The sequence below is a fragment of the Muscardinus avellanarius genome (genome assembly GCF_963383645.1).
Source record: "Muscardinus avellanarius genome assembly, chromosome: 1".
In the NCBI taxonomy this organism is placed as follows: Eukaryota; Metazoa; Chordata; class Mammalia; order Rodentia; family Gliridae; genus Muscardinus; species Muscardinus avellanarius.
In genome coordinates this window covers 121,375,414-121,388,036 of record NC_137786.1, presented here as the reverse complement: position 1 = coordinate 121,388,036, position 12,623 = coordinate 121,375,414, and positions in this window count along the sequence as shown.

Genomic DNA, 12,623 nt, shown 5'->3' with positions numbered 1-12,623 from the left:
GAGTGGAAGCAGTCGCTCCAGAGGCTAGCACACACAGCTCAGCCAGCCCTTTCCAATTTCAAGTGATTGGAAAGACTGATTTAGTACAGGAAATAAATAAATTCTCCGTCTAAGTGACCAGGAAGCATTGCCTAGGTTCAGGCCCACTCCGTGTGTGCTCTCACTTGTACATCTGCACTCCTGGAACTCACATCTGTATCAGCTTGATTCAGAAGAAACAAAACTACCTTAAGTGAAAATACAAGGATTGGCTCTTAGATCAGAAATCGCTAAACTGGCTGCAGGCACAGCAGGTCCAGGGGCTCAAGAAAGGTTGAGGACATAGTTTTTGTTTTTTGGTTTCTTATCGTGTGCCCTACAATTGCCCATAGCCCTAGACAACCCCTCCATCTTTACCAATTCTTGTCCCGCAGGTTAAGAGCTTTTTCTTTTCCTGTAGTCAAATGAGTCCTTTCTCAATGTCCACATTTGTTATATATTCATCCTTGAACAAATTAAAGATGACCCATGATTTTAAATGATGTATAGCTTTGTTTAATCTTTAAGATGGTACAAAAGCAATACATATTACTTAGAAACCATATGCCAACTTTGAGTTTAAATCTCTCCCTAGTCTGGTAATATATCATAGGATCCTCTCCCAGGATGCCGGGCAGGGCAGGGAGCCAGAGCCCCAGCTTGGAGTCAGCCCCAGTACCAAGAAGGAACACAACCTGTCTACACTGTGTTGTGTTCCCTGGCTAGTATACCCCCTAAGTTAAGTGTATTTAAGCATGTTTGGCCTATGCCATTTTCAACTTAGAATGGGATCATCACTGCATGACCCTATCCTAAGTCAAGGGGTATTTGTATATTGCCATGGAGATACAGTGCTCTGATTGGTCAGGTCTGATCACATGGCCACCTGAATCAATGCCTCCAAAAGAAACGGGATGTGAAAGGGAGACTTCTTCAGAGAGAAACGTGGTGGGGTGGGGGACCAAAACAACAGAATTCTGTACAATCAATGATATTCAATCAACAGATATTCACCGTGTGAATGAGCACCCGAGCAACAGGCCGGCTCAGTCCAAGTGGGAAAGCACTTAGGAAAGAAGGAAGAGATGGCACTTTTCTTCTCTATTCAAAGAAGCCTGAGTTGCAAAAAGGGCAGTGTGAACCTGTGTACACTTACAGCGACTTCTCAGTGGCCTTTGTGTGGCTGATTCTGATGGTGCAGGTCAGGGTTGACTCCAGGCGGGAGTCCCCTGGCACTGCAGGACTCCAAGCGAAGCCCAGGAGGGGCTCCATGGCTTGGAAGCTCCTTTGTTCCCAGCTTTGCCCCATGCCCTCCTGCCAGTCTCTGCACCGGGAATGTGGCTCCACTTTGATGGTTGTCTGAGCAAAGTAAACCTGGGCTTGTGGCAAGAGGGGGCTGGAGGAGAGTCATAAAAATCCTCCCAGAGAAGGGCAGGGGCAGGGAAAGGGAGGAAGAGGGTTGACGGGTACAGGGGTGCAGCCAGAGAAGAGGAATAACTCGATATTCTCTACCACAGTAGGGAACCAGGGCTGACAAGAATTAATTGAATATTTTCAAATAGCTAGTAGGATTTTGAATGTTCCCATCACAAAGAAACAGTAAATGTCTGAAGTGATGGATATGCCAATTACCCTGATCCGATCATTATACATTGTACACATTGAAATGTGTATTGAAATGTCATCCTGTACCCCTAAATATGTACAATTAGTGTGTCAATTAAAATTAAAAAATATTTTTAAAACACCCTCCCAGAGCCAGAGCTGGAGAGGAGAACACAAAGATAAGCAGATACCTGGCCGTGGCTTGGGATTATCTATCTTGCCGCCTCCAGCCATGGCACCAATTCCTGGCACCTGATGTTCCTGGTCAGGTGGTCACACTGTACAACCCGGTAGAAACTAGAGGGCAAGTATGTGTGCGAAGTGTCGCTGTCCGTGGGCCTCTTTCACTTTTTTTCCTTCTTCCCTTCCTTCCTTCCTTCCTTTCTCTTTCCTTTTCTTTCTTTCTTTTTTTGATGTACTGAGGATAGAACCCAGGGACATTCTACCTCCAAGTTACACTCCCAGCCCTATTTTTTTATTTTGAAATGGTCTCACAAAATTGCCAAGGGACCTTGCCAAGTTGCTGAGGCTGTCCTCAAACCCATGATTCTCCTATCTCAGCCTCCCAAGTTCTGAGATTGCAGGCATGCGCCACTCTTCCAAATTTTCTTAAGGGCTCTCTTGGGTTGGGTTCCCCAGAAGCAGATAACATGAAAATGACATGTGCAAGGTATTCATTCGTGGAAGAGCACCCAAAGAGATCAGCCAGATGTGGGGCAGTTAGAACTTTGATTCCGGGAGTCTCTGCTTCCTAAATCTCCGAGGGGTGCGAGTGGCACCTGGAGTTGTTTGTGTCGATCTTAGGGCAAGGTACCAGCTAGGTACCTCGCACCAGCAGGGGCAGAGGCCATGAGGGGCTGCAGAGTCCCAGGCAGGCTGTGTGTGGACAAGCAAAGGTCTGCTTTGTGTTTCCTCTGCTCTCACACCACAGTCTATACAGGAAGCTTCTGGCACCAGCTGGGCAGCTGGGGGAGGGATCATCCTGTGAGCCAAGCGACCTCCTCTGCAGCTGGCGGTCTCCTCCAGTCCCAGGCACTTCCCATGTCCTCCACCTGTAGGCAGGGCTCCCCAAGTGCAGTGCCCTCCTTCAACGAAGCTACAAGGTACGCCAAAGCCATCACTCCAGCCTCTGCCTCTGGGTTGAGACCAAGACAATCTCCGAGTTTTCTAGCACTATCTCACTAAAATCACAGTCGCCCAGGAAACTCCTCTGTTAGCACTGTATCAAGGAGGCCCAGAGAAGCCTAGGGCCTGGCCCAAGTTCACAGAGCTAAAAATCGCCAGGGTGAGGAAACCTCAGACACCAAGCTTTGCAGTCAGCTTAGTCTCCACTAAGCTGCCTTCTTTGCCTTTGAGCTGAGGTCCTCCCTCATTATGCCCCCAGCATAATGTCTTCTGATGTCTAGATCAATCCAATCAAGCCATAACGGACACCGCGGCCTCGTCTCTGCTTACTCACAGACTAAAGCTGCTTGGCCCTTTGCCTCTCCTTTCACAGATGCACTTTTTTGCCTCCTCCTCTCCCCCGCAGCCTCTCTACCCTCACTGCCCCCCAGGGTCACCCTCACTCCTGTGTGAAGCCCCCAACAGCTTCTTCAGGTCCACCCCCTGTCTACAGGTGCCCTGGGTCCAAGCGCAGATTTCCACTGCTCTGGCAGAAGCCACCACACAAGAATAACTGTGTTATGATTTCCAAAGGAAATTGAAATCTCCCCTTTACTGCTTTCTAAATGAACCTTATAATTTTTTCCCTGTCTACAACATCCCCCCGTTCTGCCTCTTCTGTGTGTACGTGTGTGACGGACAGTCTGGGAGATAGGCACCAGCAGGTCATAAGGCAAGCAAATGGCTTTGACAGATCCCAGGAAAGGACAAGTCACCTCAGTAGAACCCAAGGTGAGCTCCAGACTGGGGCAGGGCCACGCAGCAGCCCTCCCCTCCCCGCTCTTGTCCTGCAGATTGGAACAGTCTGTTGAAGCCAGAATTTTCCAGGGGTCCTCCAGGGTCAGACCCACCAGCCTGTAAGATGGAACCTGGCTGAGACCAGCGCCATGCCACATGCTTGTTATCCCAGTACTTGGGAGGATCAAAGGTTCAAAGTCAGCCTCAGCAACTTAACAACATAGTGAGACCCTGTTTCAAAATAAATATAAATGAAAAGGGCTGGGTGTGTAGCTCAAAAGTAGAATATCCCTGGGTTCAATACTCAGTACCAATTTTTTTTTTTTATGGTACTGGGGATGGAACCCAGGGGTGTTTTACCTCTGAGCTATACCCTTAGCTCTATTTTTTTTTTTAGTCTTTTAATGTTAATTTTCATTTATTTTTATTTTTTCGTGTGTGTGTGTGTGTGTGTGTGTGTGTGTGTGTGTGTGTGTGGTATTGGGGGGTGAAACCCAGGGGCTTTTCTACCTCTGGGCTATGCTCCCAGACCTTTTTTATATTTTATTTGGAAACAGGGTCTCACTAAGTTGCTGAGAGCCTCACTCAGTAGCTGAGGCTGGCTTCAAACCTCTGCGATCCTCCTGTCTCAATGCTGAGATTACAAGCGTGGGCCACTACATCTGGCTACCAAAAAGAAAAAAAATTTTAAGAATATTTATTTGGTAAGCTAATGGATTAAAGGATAGGAGAAACATTTTGGGGAGCCATGAATGAAAAGTGGCCCTGGTGGGAAAGTCACAGAAGGATCTAGAAGGAAAGCGTGGAGCTGGGGTAGGGAGAGGAGAAGGTCCCCCAGGAGAGGCAGCATTGGCACAGACTACACCTGAAAGGCCTGGCCTGACCCTGACGTCTCCATCAAGTAGGGGGAGGTCGGGGATCCCTTCCGCCCTCAGTAAGGGCAGACAAAAGTGAGCTCCACCAAGAGTGGGCCACCATCCATCCCTGTGCCTGCCGTGAGAAGCCTGCCTGCCCCAGAAGTCCAGCTCCCTTGGGGCAGCAGTCTTGCATATCTGAACTACAAATCTACCTTTTTATGCTACTCTAGAAACTAGGAGCTACAGCTGAACAGAAGGAGCACCAAAACCCCCAGAACCCTGATCCTCACAGTTGGCCATAGCCTGCTCCCCGGGCCGCCCCTCCTCTCCTGCTGGGACAGCTGCGGGGTGGGGAGAAGCGCTTTGCTGGATCTCAAGTTTGTGGTGGGGCTGCACACCTGAGATCCACCTAGAGATGGGGAGAGCTTTAGGAAGGGGGTTCAGGGACCTCACCCCGCCAGGAGGCGAGGCTCAGCTGCCTGGTGCCTGTGCCTACCTGAACAGGGGACAGGAGGTTGGAGGTGGCAGAACGGAGCAGGGACAGTGGGGAGCGGCATGCACATCACTGCTGTGACAGATGGATGGGTCAAGGGACACTGCAGAAGGTAGTGGCTTGAGCCACTGGTAGCCCACCCACAGGGGACGCTCCCCAACTAAGAGGCCAGGAGCTGAAAGGGCCAGAGGCGGGGAGCTGGTCTGGCCCTCTGGCCTTCAATTCTGGAGAGCTCTTCGGCAGTGGCAGAGAACTAGTGTTGGCCTGAGACTGGGCGCACCCAGAGCCCGGGTCAGAGCTCGGTGAGGCACCCGGCCCTCCCTTCCCTCTTGCCATGTGAAACTGGGGGTGGGGTGCCAGAGGAAGGAAGATGGCTGTGCCAGAGGAAAGGTGTCTCCCCACTCTTGGCTCCCAGGGAGCGCAGGCTTCCCAGTAGGAGGACAGGTGGGCATCGATCGGTCCTTTATGAGACCATAGTCTGAAATTTTATTTCTTTAGCAACCTAAAGGTAGGTATAGAATTGGTCCAAGAGGTTGTTAAAGGATAGCAAAGCATACAGTTCTACCCATCTCCAGTGGAAAACAAAGACACAGGGTAAAAATTTAAAAGAAACATTTCATGTTTAAAACCCAGCTGAGTCCAAACTGAATGAGAACTCAATCGCACAGGGACAGGAATTCCCTTGGACAGGTTTAAGGATGCTTATAGGAGGGTATTAGAGACGGGACCGGGCATGAGCGCTCACGCCTGCAATCCCTGTACTTGGGAGGCTGAGACAGGAGGATTGCAGGTTTGAGGACAGCTTCAGAACTTAGCAAGATTCTCAGCAATTTGGTGAGACCCTAATTCAGATTAAACCGGAAAATAGGGCTGGGGTGTAGCTCAGAGGTAGAATGTTCCTGGTACTGGAGTTCAACCCCCAGTACGAAAGAAAGAGAGAAAGGAAGAAAGGAAGAAAGGAAGAAAGGAAGAAAGGAAGAAAGAAAGAAAGAAAGAAGGAAGGAAAAAAGAGAGAAAGAGAGAAAAGAAACATATGGAAGAAGAAACAGTAGAACCCCAAGATCCCAGGCAGGAGAGTCCTGGGGCCTCAGGGAAGCTAAACCCCGTAGCCTCCTATTCCACCTGAGACACAGTAGAGCTGTGTTTGGGGTTCAGATCCTAGCTCTGCCACTCCCTTTGTGAGCTTGTAACATCTAGAAACTGGGAGAGCAGCCCCAGCCTGGGGGTAGGTGAGGGCTTAATGAGATGATATGTGTGCCATCCTAGGGCAACACCTGCCCTGGCCTCCTTGCTTGCCTCAGGGGTCCTCTGGGGTCGCACCTGTGCAGCCCAGCTGCTCTCCAAGCCGCTGCATCCCCCTCTCTGCTTCTCCCCACCACCACCTGCTCACACCCCAGGGGCCTTTTCTCTTCTTCCTTCATAATGGCAGCTTCTGGACCAGACCCCACATGGAGCCCCTTGCTGTCTGCAGGCTTCGGCTTATGCTAGTTCTCACTCTCGGATGTACGCTGGATTCCCCAGTTCAACCAGCCAGGCATCCTCTCCTGACGCCTACCAGGTCTTCCTCCAGAGCGACCTCCTAGGACGTTCCAGCACTGTCCTGGGACCACGGGGGTCCTGGCCTCGGCCCCACGCAGCCTCCCAGTCCTTCAGCTCTTAGGACCATCATAGTGCCTCTATTGCTTATTTACCTACAGATGCCTCCTATAGGCAAGTTCCCAGAAGCTAAGACTCCTGGCTCATTCATTTTCTACTCTGGCCTCTTAATGGCCCTAAAAAGAAGTTTGTAAAATGAATCGCTAACCAAAGAGGGGCTGAAAAAGTTGTTCAGGAGAGTTTCCCTGAGGATGCAGAACCAAGAAAGGGAAAGATCTGAATAAGTACAGCTAGGAAAGAAAAACGCCAACTGGGGGCAAAAGAGGTGGTGGCAAGGGCGGGAGGTGGAGGTGGGGTGGGGTGAGGAGAGCAGGGTCAGAGTCCACGGATCTGAGGAGCACGCGTCCTCCCTGCCAGCTGCTCTCCACCCGCCCTGCCTTCTACTGTCCTTCCCTCCACTGCCGGGCTCCTGCCTTCCCACGCCCAAGTCCTGTCCAGATCCATGCCCAAGATTCACTAAAAGTGAGCCTGAATGAAGCTGGACTGGGCAGGGCCGATGCTGGGAGGTGTCCCCAGGAAGGCTGAGCAAGGCTAGGACTGGCTGACCATCTTTCTCATGAGCCTGTGTAGACATTGCCTCCTGCCTCATCCTCCCGAGTTCTGGGCAAGTTGGAAGCCCTCTTCTCTTCTGGAGATCCCTGCTCCTCCAGGGACCTACAGTTTCTTTCTGGAGTCTTCTCTGATCTGCATGGTCACTAACTCCTCACCATCTTACTAATAATGGAGATCTTTCTGCATGAGGGCCCCTTTGCTCCAGATGACAAACCGATTGTGTCACTGGCCTAAAAGAGAAAATCATCTGAAAACCTCAAAGCAGTTTTGCAAACTCCCACCATGCCCTCCCTGTCCTGTCTGGAAGACACTGGATGGTGGTGTGTGCTATTTCAGCACTATCCTCCTTCCACCCAGCTGAAGAGCCCACTGGCACTCAACCTAAGATGCATGGGAATGAGGAAGATGTGTATTCACTGAGCTCAAACTAAATGCTCTGCTCTGCGGCATTATCTCATTTTATCCCTCAGTAGGAAGTTCAGAATCTTCTCGTGGGACTCCTTGGAACTCCTGATAGTTTCACAGAGAAGCCCTGGTATTTCAGAGGTTTGAAGATACTGCCTGCCTCTCCTTGCACTCCTCCCTTATTTCCCATCTCTGCCACTTTTCTGGGTACCGATCCTCAGCTCTCAGCCCTGGCCGTTGAGCAGAATCATGAGAGCAGACGTTTCGAGAGTGGATGATGCCTCAGCCCCACACCTCTGGACAGAAGCTGGCTAAGAACAGGTTGGCCAGGCAACCCAAGTGATTCTGATGTGTCCCAGAGGTTAAGAAACTATGACGGCAGGTCCAAGAAAGCCCCACAGTGGCCCTTCATTCCCCCTTCTTATTGAACTAATGCGGACCCACAGATCAGGATGAGAAGGGATCTGCCACAGGCCACACAGCGCTGGCCTGAAGGCTGGTCCTCTGGCTTCCTGAGGTCCCTGTGGGCCTGTGGGAGGAAGTCAAATAGCACAGTGGTGGCTGGGCCACCCCCTTTCCTCACCTATATCCTCTGCCCATCTGGCCCCAGCCTCAGGCTGCTGCAGAAAAGAGCAGAGTGTCAGTCCACACTTTTTCAGCAGCCTCTGTGGGTGTGTTATAATTGCTTGTTTACCTGCTGGGCTCATGCAGGAGATATGAGCTCTAGCTAGCTAGCTCTTGGGGTCTCCGGAGTCCAGTACTGGGCCTGGCTGAGCCAAGGAACTCAGCAGTGTATGCTGTTGTATTCTATAGAGGGACCAAGTTAATGACTTTGTTCCTTACTCTATTTGGGGGTATTTGATGATTTTAAGGGTAACGCTTGGCTCAAAGGTAAAACATGCCAGTGGTGGAATTTTAGGCATAGGGGCCAAGGAATCTCTGTGACTCTTCAGATCACCTGTGGAGACAACCTGCAAACTCCCAGAGGGATCTCCCCTGATCCTGCCTTCTCAAACTAAGGCCCTTTTATGTCCCTATAAAGAACGGCCAGGCCTCCTCAGCTCTTTCCCCTGCTCCCATGTGGCTCTCCCTGACCAAGGAGTCTGCTCACCTCGGCTCAGCTTCCCATCCCTCCTCCATTCACGGAACATAGCACCCCAGGCCCCTTCATTTGACACTCCACAGCTTATGAATTTCTGGATTAGAGGATGGAGTGAAGGGATCTGAAAGCCTCATTTCACAGCCTCTCCAGCCAGGGCCTCAAGGAAGCCCCACTCTCCTCTGGGAGCTGAGTTCAGGAACCCACTGGTGCATCTTATCAGCTACTTCCTTTTGCTGATAATTGACCAGCTATGGAGCTTCCGTTCACAAGAGAGGACTTTCTTCAGGAGACCGTGGCGGTCAGGTGGCTGGCATGGGAACCCTTTTGAGTGGCCTATAACCTGACCAAGCCACCTGCTCATGGGAGCTGGGCTTGTAAGAGAGAGAGGGGTCTGACAAACAGGAGGAAGTGTCTGTCAGGATCTCGGGCTAGGCTGAAAGGGAAGGCTCTGGAAACATTTCCCAAGGATGCTGGTGAGAAAGAGGAAGGGCAGTCATTTCTAGGGCCCTTGCTCTGCCCTCTGAGCCACACACACCATTGTGCAGGGCCCAGAGCCCTGTGGTGCTCACTTATCAAATATCCTCCTTTCTAATATCCCTGAGAGGGGCTCTCCTATGCCCTCCATGGTCAACACAGGCTTTGCTGAGACTCCAGCTTGCAGCCACCTCTTCACCCAGAGTGGGTGATATTGGCAGCACATCCAAATTGTGCAGATGAAACTGGCTTGAAGCTCCACACAAACCCCGAAGTGTTGGTTTTGGCCTCTCTGCCTGGGATGGGTTGATGGAGCTGAGTTCTGAGTTCAATCCCCAGCCCTCCGTCCTGCCCCACTCTCTTCCCACTTGAACTTCCTAAAGACGGTTAAGCCCTGATCAATAGAAACTATTATGATTGCTTCCTCCTGAGCCGTCTGAGATCGATGCACTGCGAGAACACTGCCTGGCCTCTGCCTGGATTCGTGAAACCCTGCCCACTGGGCGGCATTGGTGGTCCCAGAGCAGGATGGCACCCAGTCTTTCCTTCTGCTCAGGCTCAGCTGATCCCACCCACAGAAATCGCCCAGTCTGTTTGTTCCCCCCTATTAAGACTGGAAGTCAAGGCTCTCCAAAAGCCAAGGGGTTAATAAGCTAGGGGCAAGCATTTCACACCTCTCTAGTAAAGATGGTGCCACAAAGATGGTGCTGCAGCACCTCCCTGAGTCGTGCTCAAGGCCCCTCCGCCCCAGGCCCACAGCAGAGCAGAGAGCAGGTCAGGCATCAGAACCTGAGAGGGGGCCAGAGTGCAGCAGATGCTGGGTGTCCTTCTACCATCAGTTCCTCCCAGCAAAGGGGCCACTGTATGGCGAGCCTGCGTGTGTGTGTCCTGCCTCCACGAAGCCAGGCCTGTGCCACCTGCCCTATGTGTGTTCTCAGCAATCATGCAGCAATGCGGGCAGAAACTGCTGCAAGGAAAGCATAGCCTCTGGACCCTTGGCCTTCTCACGTGCCATAGCTTATATTTGATGGGATACAGATGCACCTGCTGTTCCAAAGACCCCAAATAACAGTGGCCTAAATGAGATAAGGCTTCAACTCATAAGTGTGGCAACCTGGGTGGAGTCTCTGGTTTCCCAAGGGGCCAGGCCCAGGTGCCCCTTGTCCTGTGGCATGTGCATGGTCCAAAATGGCTTGCCACTGTCTGCATTTGAGCCAGAAGAAAGGGTTGGTGAGCGAGGGAGGGCCAGCCCTTCCCTTTATGACACAACCTTGGGAATGTACTCATCACTTCTGTGTGCATCCCAGAGTTGGTGGGAGAGGCACATCTAGCTGAAAGGGAGGCCGGGCCATGTGACTAGTGCATGCTAGTCATTAAGAAAGGGGAAGTGGAGGCCCTAAAACGGCTGAAGTCTCTGCCATGCATCCCTGCCAGTAAGACACTCTTGAGATCTGCCCTCAAATAGATGTGTAAAATTAATATGCATATGTACAGTTAATGCATAACTAACATATACATCAGCTGGGCATGGTGGTGTACACCTGTAATCCCAGTACTTGGGAGGTTGAGGCAGGAGGATTGCAGGTTTGAGGCTAGCACCTGGTAACTTAGCGGGACCCTACTTCAGAATAAAAAATAAAAGGGGTTGGGATATAGCTCAGTGGTAGAATATTTCTAAATTCAATCCCCCGTCCACCCCTCTCACACACATACATACATATATGACAATATTTATATTAATTAGTTATAAAACGTTTTCTTTCCTACTATTTTTTTTTTTTGGTGGTACTGGGGTTCCTGGAAACCCTTCTACCTCCGGGCTACACTCCCAGACACCTATTTTTTTTTTTTTATTTGGAAACAGGGTCTCTTAAACCAGCAAGGCTGGCTTTGAACCTGCGCGATCCTCCTGTCTCAGCCTCCCAAGTGCGGGGATTACAAGCGTGTGCCACCACGCCCGGCTTCTCTTTCCTATTATTTTGATAAAAAAAATAAATATAATACTTTCTTCTTATATCTCAAAAAATCCCCTGGCACATACCCTCTTGGAAACCACTAAACTAAACACGTGGATTTACCAACCAACAACAAATGGGTAGCAGCTGGAGCTCTGCAGTTGGGTAAGTCCATCTAAGGAAGGGCTCAGAGGGGGGAAAAGCTCCATGAGTGGGTAACTGGGGACTTGGAGACACCAATATTTAAAAGTTAGGCAGAAAGGAAAAAAGCAGAAAGCCAAGCGTGGTAGCACAGGCCTGAGATCCCCATGACTTGGGAGGCTGTGGCAGGAGGATTGCAAGTTCGAGGCCAGCCTGGAAAACTTAGCAAAACCCTGTCTCAAAATAAAATAAAAACAGGGCTGGGGTTGTAGCATAGTGGTAAGAGGGCTTTCCTAGCAAGTGCATGGCTCTGGGTTCAGTCCATAGTGCTGAAAAATAGAAAAACAGAAACAAATGATTGATCTGGGCAGGAGCCATCCAGAAAATGGGACCTGGAGGTCCTACAGAAGTCATGAACAAACTTTCAGGAGAAGTCCTGTAGTAGAGGAGCGAAAGGGTCTCTTGACTTGTCAGAGTGAAGGGGATCAGGAACCAGGATGAGGAGAAAAAAAAGTTAGGATGAGAGGTCAAAAAGAGGTTAGATAGTGCATGGATTCTACGAAAAGGAACAAGGTAGTCACTGAAGGTTTTTGAAAACCTGCTGGTGAGAGCAGAATGCTAGGACGACTGGAGCAGGAGTATATGTGAAAAGCAGGTCACGACCGGGTGTGGTGGTGCTTGCCCGTATTCTCAGTCCTTGGGAGGCTGAGACAGGAGGACCACAAGTTTGAGGACAGCCTCTACATGTAGTGACAAGTACTGAGACTCAGCAACCTAACGAGACCCTATTTAAAAATGAAAATAGGGCTTGGGGTGTACCTCAGAGGCAGAATGCCCCTGGGTTCAATGAAAGAAAGAAAGAAAGAAAGAAAGAAAGAAAGAAAGAAAGAAAGAAAGAAAGAAAGGGAAGGAAGAGAAAAGCCAGGCGTGGTGGCGCACGCTTGTAATCCCAGCATTTGGGAGGCTGAGACCAGAGGATCGTGGTTCGCGGCCAGACTCAGCTACTTAGTGAGGCCCTCTGTAACTTAGTGAGATCCTGTTTCAAAATAAAGAATAAAAAATAGGGCAGGGGGTGTAGCTCGGAGGTCGAATGCCCCTGGGTTCCATCCCCAGACCCAAAAAAAAATGAAAGAAAGAAAGAGAAAAAGAAAAAAAGAAGGAAGGAAGAAAAGAAAGAAATAAAGAAAAGGAGAAGGAGAAAAGGAAGGAAGGAAGGAAGGAAGGAAGGAAGGAAGGAAGGAAGGAAGGAAGGCAGGCAGGCAGGCAGACAAGCAGATTACAGGAAGAAAAGTCCAAAGTCTGGAGGCTGGCAAGGGTGTGAGCGCAGGCAGGTGGACCAGAGTAGAATTGATCTAGTGATCCAGCTGATATGGAAACCTATGGGGAAGGAAGACAGAGTGGTCTCCAGGAGAGGGGGAGTGTGGCAGAGCGCACCTGTGGGCGAGGTGGCTTCCTGGGATGCT